Raw genomic sequence first — 13097 nt, 5'->3', positions numbered from 1 at the left:
CTCTATCCCAGGTCACAGCAAGGGGAAGAGGATAGACCTTCTTAACATCTACTCTAGAGGGACTCCGGGGGTTACAACCTCAGATACACTCACGATCCTAGAACAGATATTAGCCAAATGTCCCACAACCTCTAAAATCTTAGTGGGAGGCGATTTCAACTGTACATTCGAACCCCTATCTAGGGACGACCCCCTGGGTATAGAGGAGGAGGACTCTAGATGGTCTATCCCAGCTCTCTCATTAGCTCCACTTAGAAAATGGTCAGCCAGGGCAATTCAGATCAATGCCCTGACCATGGAATTTAATCTAAGAGCAGTAAATGGTAGGACAATCTCTGACCATGATGGGGCAATGACCTTTAATAGGCTTAACGGCCCGTCCAGAAACACTGTGGTGCGACCTAGTAGATATGGAGGTCATACCCTCGCAGGATAGTGACCATAACCCCCTATGTATGAAGATAAGGTGGGGCAAATTAAAGGGAAGTGGGAACAAAGCCCCCTTGAAGACAACTAGCGAGGTTGTGCCTTGCAATGGCAACCGCAGGTTAAAATGGGACACAGTCCAATTTCAGGAAAGGAATCTTGAGAGGATTAGAGCGCATGTAGTAGCACTGACAGCAGAGCTGGGGGACCTCGACCAGAGAAATGGTTGTGACCAAGGGCCGCCTTTCTCCTTGGCTTACAAGAACACGATAGAGGAGGTAGGACAATACTTCCTAGCCCAGGGCAAAACGGGTAGAGGGAACACTAAATCTGCCACCACCAGTAACCCATGGTATTCAGCCAAGTGCAAGGCGAAACGGAAGGAGTTAACTGTCGCCTTGCTTAAAAAGAATCCCTCACTAGTTAGAGCGGCTAGGAAGGATTATGCAAGGGCGATAGCGCAGGCTAAACTTGAGTGGGAGGAACAATGTTGGCAGGATCTTAAATCTGCTGCCAACATGAAGAATGCCAAGCTGTTCTGGGATTTGATTAACAAGGCTAGGCAGCAAAGTGTACCATCTATCACAAACAACAATGGCATTCCCACTTCTCGGCGTTGTATGATGGGAGGGAAGTATTAGACTCACCTCTCGCAGACTCAGATCTCAGGATCCAAACCCTGACGGAGCTCGAAGAACCATTTCTGCCCTCCGAAGTAAGAGTGGCCATTAGACACCTGACCCCGAGGAAGGCAGCTGGCCCGGACGGGATACCAGGGGACCTTCTTCTGAATGACCCTGATGCCTGGGGCAAATTAATCGCCCTAATAATGAATTTAATCTCTAAGGGATATCCGGTGCCAGAATCATGGAAGGGAGCAGAGGTGGTAACAGTGTACAAAAAGGGCGCAAGAGACGACCCTGCCAATTACAGACCGATCAGTCTGATTGACGTGATCCAGGGCGGGTGTCTGGATGGAAGAGGAACACGTTCTCTCTCACTTCCAAGCTGGGTTTCGCCAGAAGGTGGGCACGATGGACCAGGTCTTCCGTTTCTTTGCGATCTATTGGAAAGCCGTGACCATTAACAAGGGTAGTCTCTATCTGGCATTCATAGATCTTAAGACAGCATTCGACCTGGTCCCTCGTGCAAGGTTGTGGGATATCTTGGTGAAGATTGGCCTCCCAGGGCCACTTTTGGGACTTATTGTGAAGCTACATGAGGGGAATTATGCGAGGATCAGATGGGGCACCCAGGGTCAACTGACAGAAAGGGTGCCCGTGAAGAGTGGAGTCCGCCAGGGATGTGTTATGGCACCGACCCTATTCTCCCTCTTTGTGAATGGAGTGGTGGATCATCTGAGGGAGGAAGCGGCAGACGCGCCATCCCTGGCGGGGGAAAAAACACCCACTCTACTCTTCGCGGATGACACCATCTTGATCTCAAAAACACCCACAGGTCTTCAAAAACTCCTGGACCCCTTTAGTGTGTTTTGCATTGATAGGGGCCTCACTATAAATACCTCTAAAACAAAGCTTATGGCCATCTCACCTTCCAAGAGATTCAGGAATAATGTCTCGCTCAATGGCGTTCCCTTGGAGCTGGTCGATTCCTTTGACTATCTGGGTGTAAGGGTAAACAGCCGGATGAAATGGAAAGACCATTTGGCCAAAATGTTATTAAACCACAAAAGAGTCTTGGGGGTGGTCTTAAGGGAACAGCGGGAGTCGATTAGTAAACCTGCGGCACCGACTCTTGCAATCTATGATGGTCAAGTATTGCCGGCAGCATTATATGGTTCTGAGCTATGGGGGTTTGAGAATATAACCGAGCTAGCCACGTCTGAAAATAAGTTCATGAGAGATCTGGTGGCCCTCCCAGTCTCCACCCCATTAATTCCATTACGGTTAGACCTAGGCAGGTGCCCCATAAAAGATATTGTGCGTCTGCGCCCACTTCTCTTTTGGGTGCGTCTGAGAAGGACACAGGAGCTCCATAACTATGCTGCAGTTCTAGACAAACTTATTCTCCTCAACACAGCCAATAAGATTAAGTGGTTGTGTAACCTTAGACAGCTGGGTGTGCAACTGGGCCTAAGTGAAGCATGGTTGAGCCAAACACCGCCGCCCAAGGTAGTGATCAAGAAGATCTATTGGGAGTGGGTACAGGAGATGGCCATACGCAGAAGTGAAGGGGGCCCTCTCTCCCAGCGTTTCCTGGAGATCAAATGGACAAGAAAACTCGAACCCTTCCTTGATTACATAGAGAAACACTGGACAGATCACTTTACCTAAAACTGAGGCTTGGGACCCTACCGGTGAATGACTTTTCTTCTGGGTGGAAAGATCCGGGTGTTCTACAAAAAGCTTGCCCCGGTTGTGCTGCCCCCAACGAGTCTGTGGCTCATTTTTTCTTCGCCTGCCCGGCATATAGGGTTGCTAGGAAGATATGGTTAAAACCACTTTGTAAGGGGCTGGGTCTTAGATGTCACAAAATGGCCCTTCGGGTCCTCTGCACTGATACGTCCTCCATTGCTATGGTGTGTGGGGTAGCTAAATATCTGGGTAGTGCGTGGCAGACACGTATAAGGCGGTCCATGCTCACCCCTCACCCCACCCAACCACCCGCTGGCCCCATGGCAGGATATGTCTTTTAATGGCTCTCTTGACAACGATTCATTGTACAATTCAGCAATTGCATAAATCGAGTTGTACGTGATGTTGTATGTTTACATAGGATTGGCGGGTCCTTGCATTTTTTAGCTTTTTAATTGTGCTGGACATTTACATCTTAGCAATTTTTTTTCACAACCGCTTTTATTGAAAGTTCAGGCAAGCATAGGTACAGTTCTCCACAATCAGGAGGATACTGTCCACAATAGACAAATAGTAGAATGACCAGAAGCCCTAAACTTTGAATCACCCCCCTCCCCATCCCATGTCCCACCAACCCCCAATAAACATACCCCAACTCCCTTCCCCGGCTACCCACCCCTTATCCCACCCTAACCCAGTGCACGTGTTCACAGTTCACTAAATACACGGGTAAGGCAATGCAGGCGTCAGACATCGTCCTAGGTCCCAAGGTCCCCATCCGAAGGTGGCAGGCACATCATCTATGTCAACTGGGGGATCCAGGTTCAGCCCCCTGTAGTCTGCCCACCGCTTCCAGATCTTATAGTGTTTCCGGGGGCACCCCCTGGCCTCAAACACAGGTAATTCCAGCCTCATAAGAAAATCTAATCCCGCCTTCCAGGCGCTGAGTGGGGGGGCACGGTCGCTCTTCCAGGCTCTCGCCAAATCCCGTTTAGCTACAACCAACCCTAGTAACAGGAGGTGGCGTTTGTAGATGTTGCCTCCCACATTCTCCAGGACATGGAGGAGGCCCAGTCTGGGCGTACGAGGGAGGCCCCACCCCAGCACCTCCGACAGACAGTTCCACACCCCATTCCAAAACCGGGTCAGACCCACACAAGACCACACCGTATGCAGTAGCGTTCCTCTTTCCGCTCCACAACGCAAGCACTCGGGGGCGGCAATGAGGCCCGCCCTCCACAGTCTCTCCCTAGTGTAATATGCCCTATGTAGGTATTTAAACTGTATAAACCTGAGGCGTACAGCTATGGCAGCCCCACGGGGGGACTCAAGGGCAGCCCCACGGGGGGACTCAAGGGCCTCCCTCCAATCATCCTCATCCAATGGGCCAACATCAGTCTCCCAGGAGGCCTTCAGTGACAGGAGAGAAGAAGAGCAGTGCGTAACCAACGTTCGATATATTTGGGAAACTTTCTTATCTCCCAGGTCCCCCATGAAGAGCTTGGCCTCCACTGGGCTGAATTCGGGAAGCTGGTCCATCCCCACTAACCTTGGTGCGAGTGCATGGCGGAACTGGAGGTATTTGAAAAATTGGGTCTTGGGCATATTGAATTCGGAGCTGAGGTCCTGAAAGGATTTGAGTGTAGTCCCCGCGAGGACATGGCCGAGTGAGGAAATCCCGATGGCATCCCAACCTCCAAAGCCCGATAGGGAGGCCAGTGCTGGAAGTTGTCCGTTATTCCACAGCGGAGTTTCGGCTGTCAGCCTGCCCCACCAACCCATACGGCGCAGTGCCTGTCTCCATATCGCGAAGACCACCTGGGTGACCCGCGGCAGCACCCTCCGTCGCCTGGCCGAGTATAGCAGCGTATGTAGTGTGGCATCCCCCATCAGAAAGTGTTCTAACGCGTATGCCGGGTCACTGTGGTCACCATACCACCACTCATTGAGCACCAGGAGATGAGAGGCCTGGTAGTAGGACAGGAGGTCAGAGGTAGCCAGCCCTCCACAGTATGTGGATAGAAAGCAAGTCCGCAGTGCCACTCTAGAGGAACCCCCGGCCCACAGAAATCAGCCAAGTACTGAATTTACACGACGGAACCACCGCGGGTCGATCCTGTGCGGGTGATTCTGTAGTTGGTAGAGGAGCCGTGGCAGGGCGACCATCTTAAAGATGGCAGATCTGCCATAAATATTAAGGGCATGCGTGACCAGGTCTTAACGTCCGACTGGACTTTGTCCCATACCGGCAGCACGTTGCGTTCCCATGCTACCGCAGCAGAGTCCGACAGGAAGACACCTAGGTATTTTAGACCACCGACTGCTACCTGTAGAGCCGAGGCCCAGGGGTATGTCTCCGGCTCGTCGCCCAGCACCCACAGGGTCGATTTACGCGGATTGAGGAAGAGCCCTGAAACCTCGCCAGACTTTTGCATTATGTCCAGTATGCGAGGGCCAGAGCGGTGAAGGTCGGTCATAAAGAAAAGGACATCGTCTGCATATAATGCAATGCGGTCTGAAAGTTCTGCCCCCCACACAAAGCCCCGATACTGTGCATCCAGACGCACTCGTACGGCCAATGGCTCCATGGCCAGTGCGAAGAGGTAGGGGGAGAGGGAGCATCCCTGGCGGGTACCCCTGGCAATTGGGAACTTTTCAGAGATCGCTCCAGAGACACGCACTGAGGCGGTGATGTCAGTATACAGCAGCCTCACATAGGAGATGAACACCGGCCCCAAGTTGAGGAGCGGCAGGAGGGCAAAGAGGTAGGTCCAGCTGACCGAGTCAAACGCCCTGTCGATATCTGCGAGCAACAACGCTGCCCGATCCCCGGTCGCCCCCACAGCGTCCACCGTGGCCTGCGCACGCCGAATGTTGTGTCTCGTCGCCCGGTGCGGCATAAAGCCTGCCTGATCCGGGTGGACCAGGTCTGCAATATGTGGGAGCAGGCGGTTCGCCAGTGCCTTGGCCAGGAGTTTGGCCTCGAAATTGATCAGGGATATGGGGCGATAAGACTCATGGCGGTCGGGAGGCCTACCTGGTTTCTGGAACACCACGATTTCCGCCTGACGCCAGTCTGATGGCAGGCTACCGCGTTCCCGCGCCAATTCCAATGCCCGCCTATAGTGCGGCCCAAGCTGTAAGTGGAATTTCTTGTAAAATTCACTTGGAAACCCGCTCGGTCCCGGCGCTTTGCCCACATTGAGCTGGCCCAGTGCATCACCCAGTTCCTCCGCCGTCAAGGGGAGGTCTAAGGCCTCCCGCACCTCGTCCGAGACTGCGTGAGGGGGAACATCTGCGAGGTACCCATCGATTGCTTCGGGTGGGAGGCATTCCCGAGAGGCGTACTGCTCCGCATAGTAGCGTGCAAAGCTCACCGCAAGAGTCGCAGGGTCTGTTATCGCGGTCCCCTCCTCGTCAGTGAGACCTGGTAGGGTGATCGGTTGCAGCGTCTGCTGACAGAGCCTATGAAGCATGGTGCAGGACTTATCCCCCCATTGGTATACCCTGCTCCGCGTAGCCAGCCACGCTTGATGAGCCTCGTCCATCAACACCGAGGCGTAGGATTGCTGCGCCTGTAGAAGCAGTCGCAGTGCCATGTCATCCCCCTCTCCGGGGCATCGTGTCTCCAGCACCTCCACCCGCTCCGCAGCTGTAACTATGCTCTCCTGTCGAGTACGACGGGCAGCAGCGCACCATGCAATGTCAATGCTTCTTATAGTGGGCTTCATGGCTTCCAACACCGTCACCGCGTCAACCCCTCCCGCCAAGTTCTTATGCCAATAGTGGGCAATCGCACTGCGCAGATGCTGGGTGTAGGCCGTTTGCTGTAGATGCCATGAGGACATCCGCCACCGAAATGGTTGGCGTGTCTTGCGTAGGTCAATCTGTACCGCTACTGGGGAGTGATCAGACAGCCCCCGAGGCCGGATTGCAGCCCATTTCACCCTGTCAAGGAAGGCCCCTGGCACAAATACACAATCCAGTCGTGAGAAGGAGCCATGCGCTGCTGACACATACGTATATTCCCGTGCCCTGGCATGCAAATGCCTCCATGCATCCTCCCATCCCAGCCCATCAATCATCGCCTTCAGCCGCGTAGGAGAGGCTGCAGCCGCAACCCCCTGCAATCTCTGCCTGTCCAGACTCACATCCACATCGTTCCAGTCACCCCCAATCACTGCCAGGGAGTGGGGGATCTCGGCCCATAAGTCAAACAGTTTCTCCGCCAAGGACCATTGCAGCGGGGGGGGGGCATACACACTGCCAAACACTACTGGTTCTGCTCCAATCCTCCCCTTCACAAACACAAACCGACCCTGAGGATCAAGCCAGTGACGCTCGTGGGTATATGACAGCCGTCTGTGGACAAGAATAGCCACCCCCCTCGAGCCCCTGGAAAACCCTGCATGAAATACTTGGTGGAAGCCAAATCGCTGCAAACTCAGTGCCCTAGTACCCAACATATGCGTTTCCTGGAGGAGCATCACATCAGCCAATTCCCTTTTACCCCAGCGCAGCACGGCTCCGCGCTTGATCTTGTCCAACATCCCCCGGACATTCCAGCTCAAAATTCGCATAGAGTCACTAGCAAGTACCTGTCTTGAGGTGTCAACTATGGTCTCGATGAACAAGTCTCTGTGACCTCCAGGGTCCGGCCCAGGTCTCCAACACCATACAAGCCAAGATAGCAAGAATCACGTGCACCCCTTTCAGAACACCCACATCCACCCCTACCCCCAGCCACCAGCCCGACCCCCAAACAACCCAACTCCCAGGTCCCACCCCCCACCCCTATACCTCATAAAACATTGAAGTACCTGTATCGGCATGGGGAGCTTCAGGCCCAAAACAGAGCGCCTAAAACCAACCATACCAATGGATCCCAACTACTCCCCCCAACTAACAGGGCGCACCCTTAGGACCACCCCACAACCCTGGGAGGACCAGGCGGCCCACAAACAGTACCCCGAACCCCATTGTACCAAGTACCCGGTTCACAGGGAGGGTGCAGCAAACAGGCGCCAGCCCACCGAAGGCCCCCAAGCCCCACCAAGACTCAGGTCATACTGCACCAGTCGTCGTCCGCTCCACCACCATAGCCAGGTCCTCCATAGAGTCCATCAATATACCAGGATTAATCGACAAGGGCCAGAGTCATATGGTGATCAGTTTTCTTTGACAGATTGATCAGTGTCGGGCTGTGTGTCACCCAAGAGGCCCTCTCGGGACAGGGACCGCCGTCGTGAACGGGACTTCCGATGTCTTTTACCCTTGCTGGCGGGGTCGCTCCTCTCCTGGGATGATCCACGCGAAGGTCCAGAGCCCAGTCCCGGCTGGGCGTTCGGTCCGATCCTGACCGTCTCATCTGTCCACTTGAAGACGTCCTCCGGAGAATCGAAGAAGTGGGTTTTGGAGTTGAAAACAACCCGCAGACGGGCCGGATACAGCAGTGAATATTGGATTTTTAACCCACGCAATTTGTCCTTTGCCGCCAGGAAGGAATGTCGCTGCTGCTGGACCTGTTTGTTGTAGTCCGGGAAGATCATGATTCTGTGATTGTCAAATAGCAAAGTGTCTTTGACCCTTGCTTCCCGGAGTATGACGTCTCTGTCATGGAAGTTCAGGATTTTGGCGATGATTGGCCGAGGCCGTTCCCCCACCGGCGGTTTCTGCGTTAGGGCTCTTTGTGCGCGCTCCACCACGAAGCAGCATGATAAGGTGTCCGGGGGAAGCCAACTCTCCAACCACCTTGTCAGAAAGGTATCCATGGGTCCCTTCTCGCAATCTTCCGGAAAGCCTACGAAGCGTAGGTTATTCCTTCGCGCTCGCCCTTTTGCATCCTCCACGTGAAGAGCCAGTCCCTTCTGGATCCTCTCCATGTCCGCCACTTTCTTTTTCAGAGCGCCGACGTCTCCCTCCACCTCCGCGACTCTGGTCTCGGTCTCCGTGAAGCGGGCGACTGCGTTGCGGAGATCTTGGCGCAGCAGCGTTACATCGGCACCCACCGCGCCAATCTTGGCATCTAACATGTCTCTGGACTGCGTGATGGCCGCCATCAGAGCTGCGTTGTCCGGTCCGGCGTTCTGGCCACCCCCGGCAGCCCCCGAGCCTCCACCAGGACCGGTGAACTTATCGATGGGCCCCTGCTTGGTGGTGCCTGTGCCACCCCCGCCTCTGGTCATGGTCCAGGCAGCTGCGGCGGGTCGACTCACGTCCGTAGCAGACTACTTGACACTGCACTCCAAGAGTAGCTACCACTCGGGGTAAGACTGGGGTATCGGAGTCCTGCAGGGCACTTCGCCACACCCGCTCGCCACCACCGCGCCAAACACCAGCAATCAGCTGCACCAGATGGTATACCGGGCCCCAGCAGCAAATGTAGCGGCTAGCTCTGCTCCCTACCGTCACGTGGCCCTGCCGGTCCGCACCAGCCACCTCCGCTATCTTCAATCCATAGGGCACTTCACCGCCGCGAGAAGGCAGGCACAACCGGACCTCGAGGCCGCGGCAACCAGGCAACGCCGCACCTCCGGGCTGCACCAGCCACCACCTCTGGCCCCAGAGTCGGGGGGGCGAGAAAGGCGCCGATGCGCCGCAGTCCACTCCACCGGTTCGGCGGGAACAGGAGGCACAGCCAGTTCACCGGACCGGCTCCCTTCAGGGCCACACCACAAGGCTCACAGCGGTCCGCAAATCGGATGGGGCGCTCTCCTCCTCACGCCGGTAATCCAGCGCCGACTCCGCCACCGCACTGTCCCCATTGTCTAACCTAGGGTGGTGTGGAGTGCAAAAAAACGATGGATTTGGGCCCAGATCTTTGGACTGGGGTGAATGTGTGACATTGATCCACATTCGGTCCATCACCTGTTTTGTTTGCAAATTCCGCCATAAGTGCGCTGGGGATGCTCAGACGTGGGTCCCAGGCACTCCACACCACTGGAGTCAAGCTAGCCGGGCTGATGAGAGGTGTTACCTCGAAACCGGTCCGGTCCTCGGATGCTTGATTCCGTTCTGGGAAGGACATGGCTTTTGTAGTTCGGACTGGACTGTTCCCATGGGGCACAGGGTCAGAGCTGATTTGCATATCGCCATTGTCTAACCCAGGGTGGTGTGGAGTGCAAAAAAACGATGGATTTGGGCCCAGATCTTTGGACTGGGGTGAATGTGTGACATTGATCCACATTCGGTCCATCACCTGTTTTGTTTGCAAATTCCGCCATAAGTGCGCTGGGGATGCTCAGACGTGGGTTCCAGGCACTCCACACCACTGGAGTCAAGCTAGCCGGGCTGATGAGAGGTGTTACCTCGAAACCGGTCCGGTCCTCGGATGCTTGATTCCGTTCTGGGAAGGACATGGCTTTTGTAGTTCGGACTGGACTGTTCCCATGGGGCACAGGGTCAGAGCTGATTTGCATATCGCCATTGTCTAACCCAGGGTGGTGTGGAGTGCAAAAAAACGATGGATTTGGGCCCAGATCTTTGGACTGGGGTGAATGTGTGACATTGATCCACATTCGGTCCATCACCTGTTTTGTTTGCAAATTCCGCCATAAGTGCGCTGGGGATGCTCAGCCGTGGGTTCCAGGCACTCCACACCACTGGAGTCAAGCTAGCCGGGCTGATGAGAGGTGTTACCTCGAAACCGGTCCGGTCCTCGGATGCTTGATTCCGTTCTGGGAAGGACATGGCTTTTGTAGTTCGGACTGGACTGTTCCCATGGGGCACAGGGTCAGAGCTGATTTGCATATCGCCATTGTCTAACCCAGGGTGGTGTGGAGTGCAAAAAAACGATGGATTTGGGCCCAGATCTTTGGACTGGGGTGAATGTGTGACATTGATCCACATTCGGTCCATCACCTGTTTTGTTTGCAAATTCCGCCATAAGTGCGCTGGGGATGCTCAGACGTGGGTCCCAGGCACTCCACACCACTGGAGTCAAGCTAGCCGGGCTGATGAGAGGTGTTACCTCGAAACCGGTCCGGTCCTCGGATGCTTGATTCCGTTCTGGGAAGGACATGGCTTTTGTAGTTCGGACTGGACTGTTCCCATGGGGCACAGGGTCAGAGCTGATTTGCATATCGCCATTGTCTAACCCAGGGTGGTGTGGAGTGCAAAAAAACGATGGATTTGGGCCCAGATCTTTGGACTGGGGTGAATGTGTGACATTGATCCACATTCGGTCCATCACCTGTTTTGTTTGCAAATTCCGCCATAAGTGCGCTGGGGATGCTCAGACGTGGGTCCCAGGCACTCCACACCACTGGAGTCAAGCTAGCCGGGCTGATGAGAGGTGTTACCTCGAAACCGGTCCGGTCCTCGGATGCTTGATTCCGTTCTGGGAAGGACATGGCTTTTGTAGTTCGGACTGGACTGTTCCCATGGGGCACAGGGTCAGAGCTGATTTGCATATCGCCATTGTCTAACCCAGGGTGGTGTGGAGTGCAAAAAAACGATGGATTTGGGCCCAGATCTTTGGACTGGGGTGAATGTGTGACATTGATCCACATTCGGTCCATCACCTGTTTTGTTTGCAAATTCCGCCATAAGTGCGCTGGGGATGGTCAGACGTGGGTCCCAGGCACTCCACACCACTGGAGTCAAGCTAGCCGGGCTGATGAGAGGTGTTACCTCGAAACCGGTCCGGTCCTCGGATGCTTGATTCCGTTCTGGGAAGGACATGGCTTTTGTAGTTCGGACTGGACTGTTCCCATGGGGCACAGGGTCAGAGCTGATTTGCATATCGCCATTGTCTAACCCAGGGTGGTGTGGAGTGCAAAAAAACGATGGATTTGGGCCCAGATCTTTGGACTGGGGTGAATGTGTGACATTGATCCACATTCGGTCCATCACCGGTTTTGTTTGCAAATTCTGCCATAAGTGCGCTGGGGATGCTCAGACGTGGGTCCCAGGCACTCCACACCACTGGAGTCAAGCTAGCCGGGCTGATGAGAGGTGTTACCTCGAAAGCGTCCGGTCCTCGGATGCTTGATTCCGTTCTGGGAAGGACATGGCTTTTGTAGTTCGGACTGGACTGTTCCCATGGGGCACAGGGTCAGAGCTGATTTGCATATCGCCATTGTCTAACCCAGGGTGGTGTGGAGTGCAAAAAAACGATGGATTTGGGGCCAGATCTTTGGACTGGGGTGAATGTGTGACATTGATCCACATTCGGTCCATCACCTGTTTTGTTTGCAAATTCCGCCATAAGTGCGCTGGGGATGCTCAGACGTGGGTCCCAGGCACTCCACACCACTGGAGTCAAGCTAGCCGGGCTGATGAGAGGTGTTACCTCGAAACCGGTCCGGTCCTCGGATGCTTGATTCCGTTCTGGGAAGGACATGGCTTTAGTAGTTCGGACTGGACTGTTCCCATGGGGCACAGGGTCAGAGCTGATTTGCATATCGCCATTGTCTAACCCAGGGTGGTGTGGAGTGCAAAAAAACGATGGATTTGGGCCCAGATCTTTGGACTGGGGTGAATGTGTGACATTGATCCACATTCGGTCCATCACCTGTTTTGTTTGCAAATTCCGCCATAAGTGCGCTGGGGATGCTCAGACGTGGGTCCCAGGCACTCCACACCACTGGAGTCAAGCTAGCCGGGCTGATGAGAGGTGTTACCTCGAAACCGGTCCGGTCCTCGGAGGCTTGATTCCGTTCTGGGAAGGACATGGCTTTTGTAGTTCGGACTGGACTGTTCCCATGGGGCACAGGGTCAGAGCTGATTTGCATATCGCCATTGTCTAACCCAGGGTGGTGTGGAGTGCAAAAAAACGATGGATTTGGGCCCAGATCTTTGGACTGGGGTGAATGTGTGACATTGATCCACATTCGGTCCATCACCTGTTTTGTTTGCAAATTCCGCCATAAGTGCGCTGGGGATGCTCAGACGTGGGTCCCAGGCACTCCACACCACTGGAGTCTAGCTAGCCGGGCTGATGAGAGGTGTTACCTCGAAACCGGTCCGGTCCTCGGATGCTTGATTCCGTTCTGGGAAGGACATGGCTTTTGTAGTTCGGACTGGACTGTTCCCATGGGGCACAGGGTCAGAGCTGATTTGCATATCGCCATTGTCTAACCCAGGGTGGTGTGGAGTGCAAAAAAACGATGGATTTGGGCCCAGATCTTTGGACTGGGGTGAATGTGTGACATTAATCCACATTCGGTCCATCACCTGTTTTGTTTGCAAATTCCGCCATAAGTGCGCTGGGGATGCTCAGACGTGGGTCCCAGGCACTCCACACCACTGGAGTCAAGCTAGCCGGGCTGATGAGAGGTGTTACCTCGAAACCGGTCCGGTCCTCGGATGCTTGATTCCGTTCTGGGAAGGACATGGCTTTTGTAGTTCGGACTG

The 13097-nt window shown here is 54.5% G+C and overlaps 1 protein-coding gene across 1 annotated transcript in view; it reads left to right on the top strand.

Moving 5' to 3' along the window:
• Positions 1-13097, top strand: part of PHLPP2 (PH domain and leucine rich repeat protein phosphatase 2) — a 631402-nt gene that overhangs the window by 379306 nt on the left and 238999 nt on the right. The window lies entirely within an intron of this gene.

This window comes from Lissotriton vulgaris, chromosome 12 (assembly GCF_964263255.1).
Source record: "Lissotriton vulgaris chromosome 12, aLisVul1.2, whole genome shotgun sequence".
NCBI classification, from domain to species: domain Eukaryota; kingdom Metazoa; phylum Chordata; class Amphibia; order Caudata; family Salamandridae; genus Lissotriton; species Lissotriton vulgaris.
Note: the sequence above shows the minus strand (reverse complement) of the source record. Positions and strands in the feature narration are given on the sequence as shown.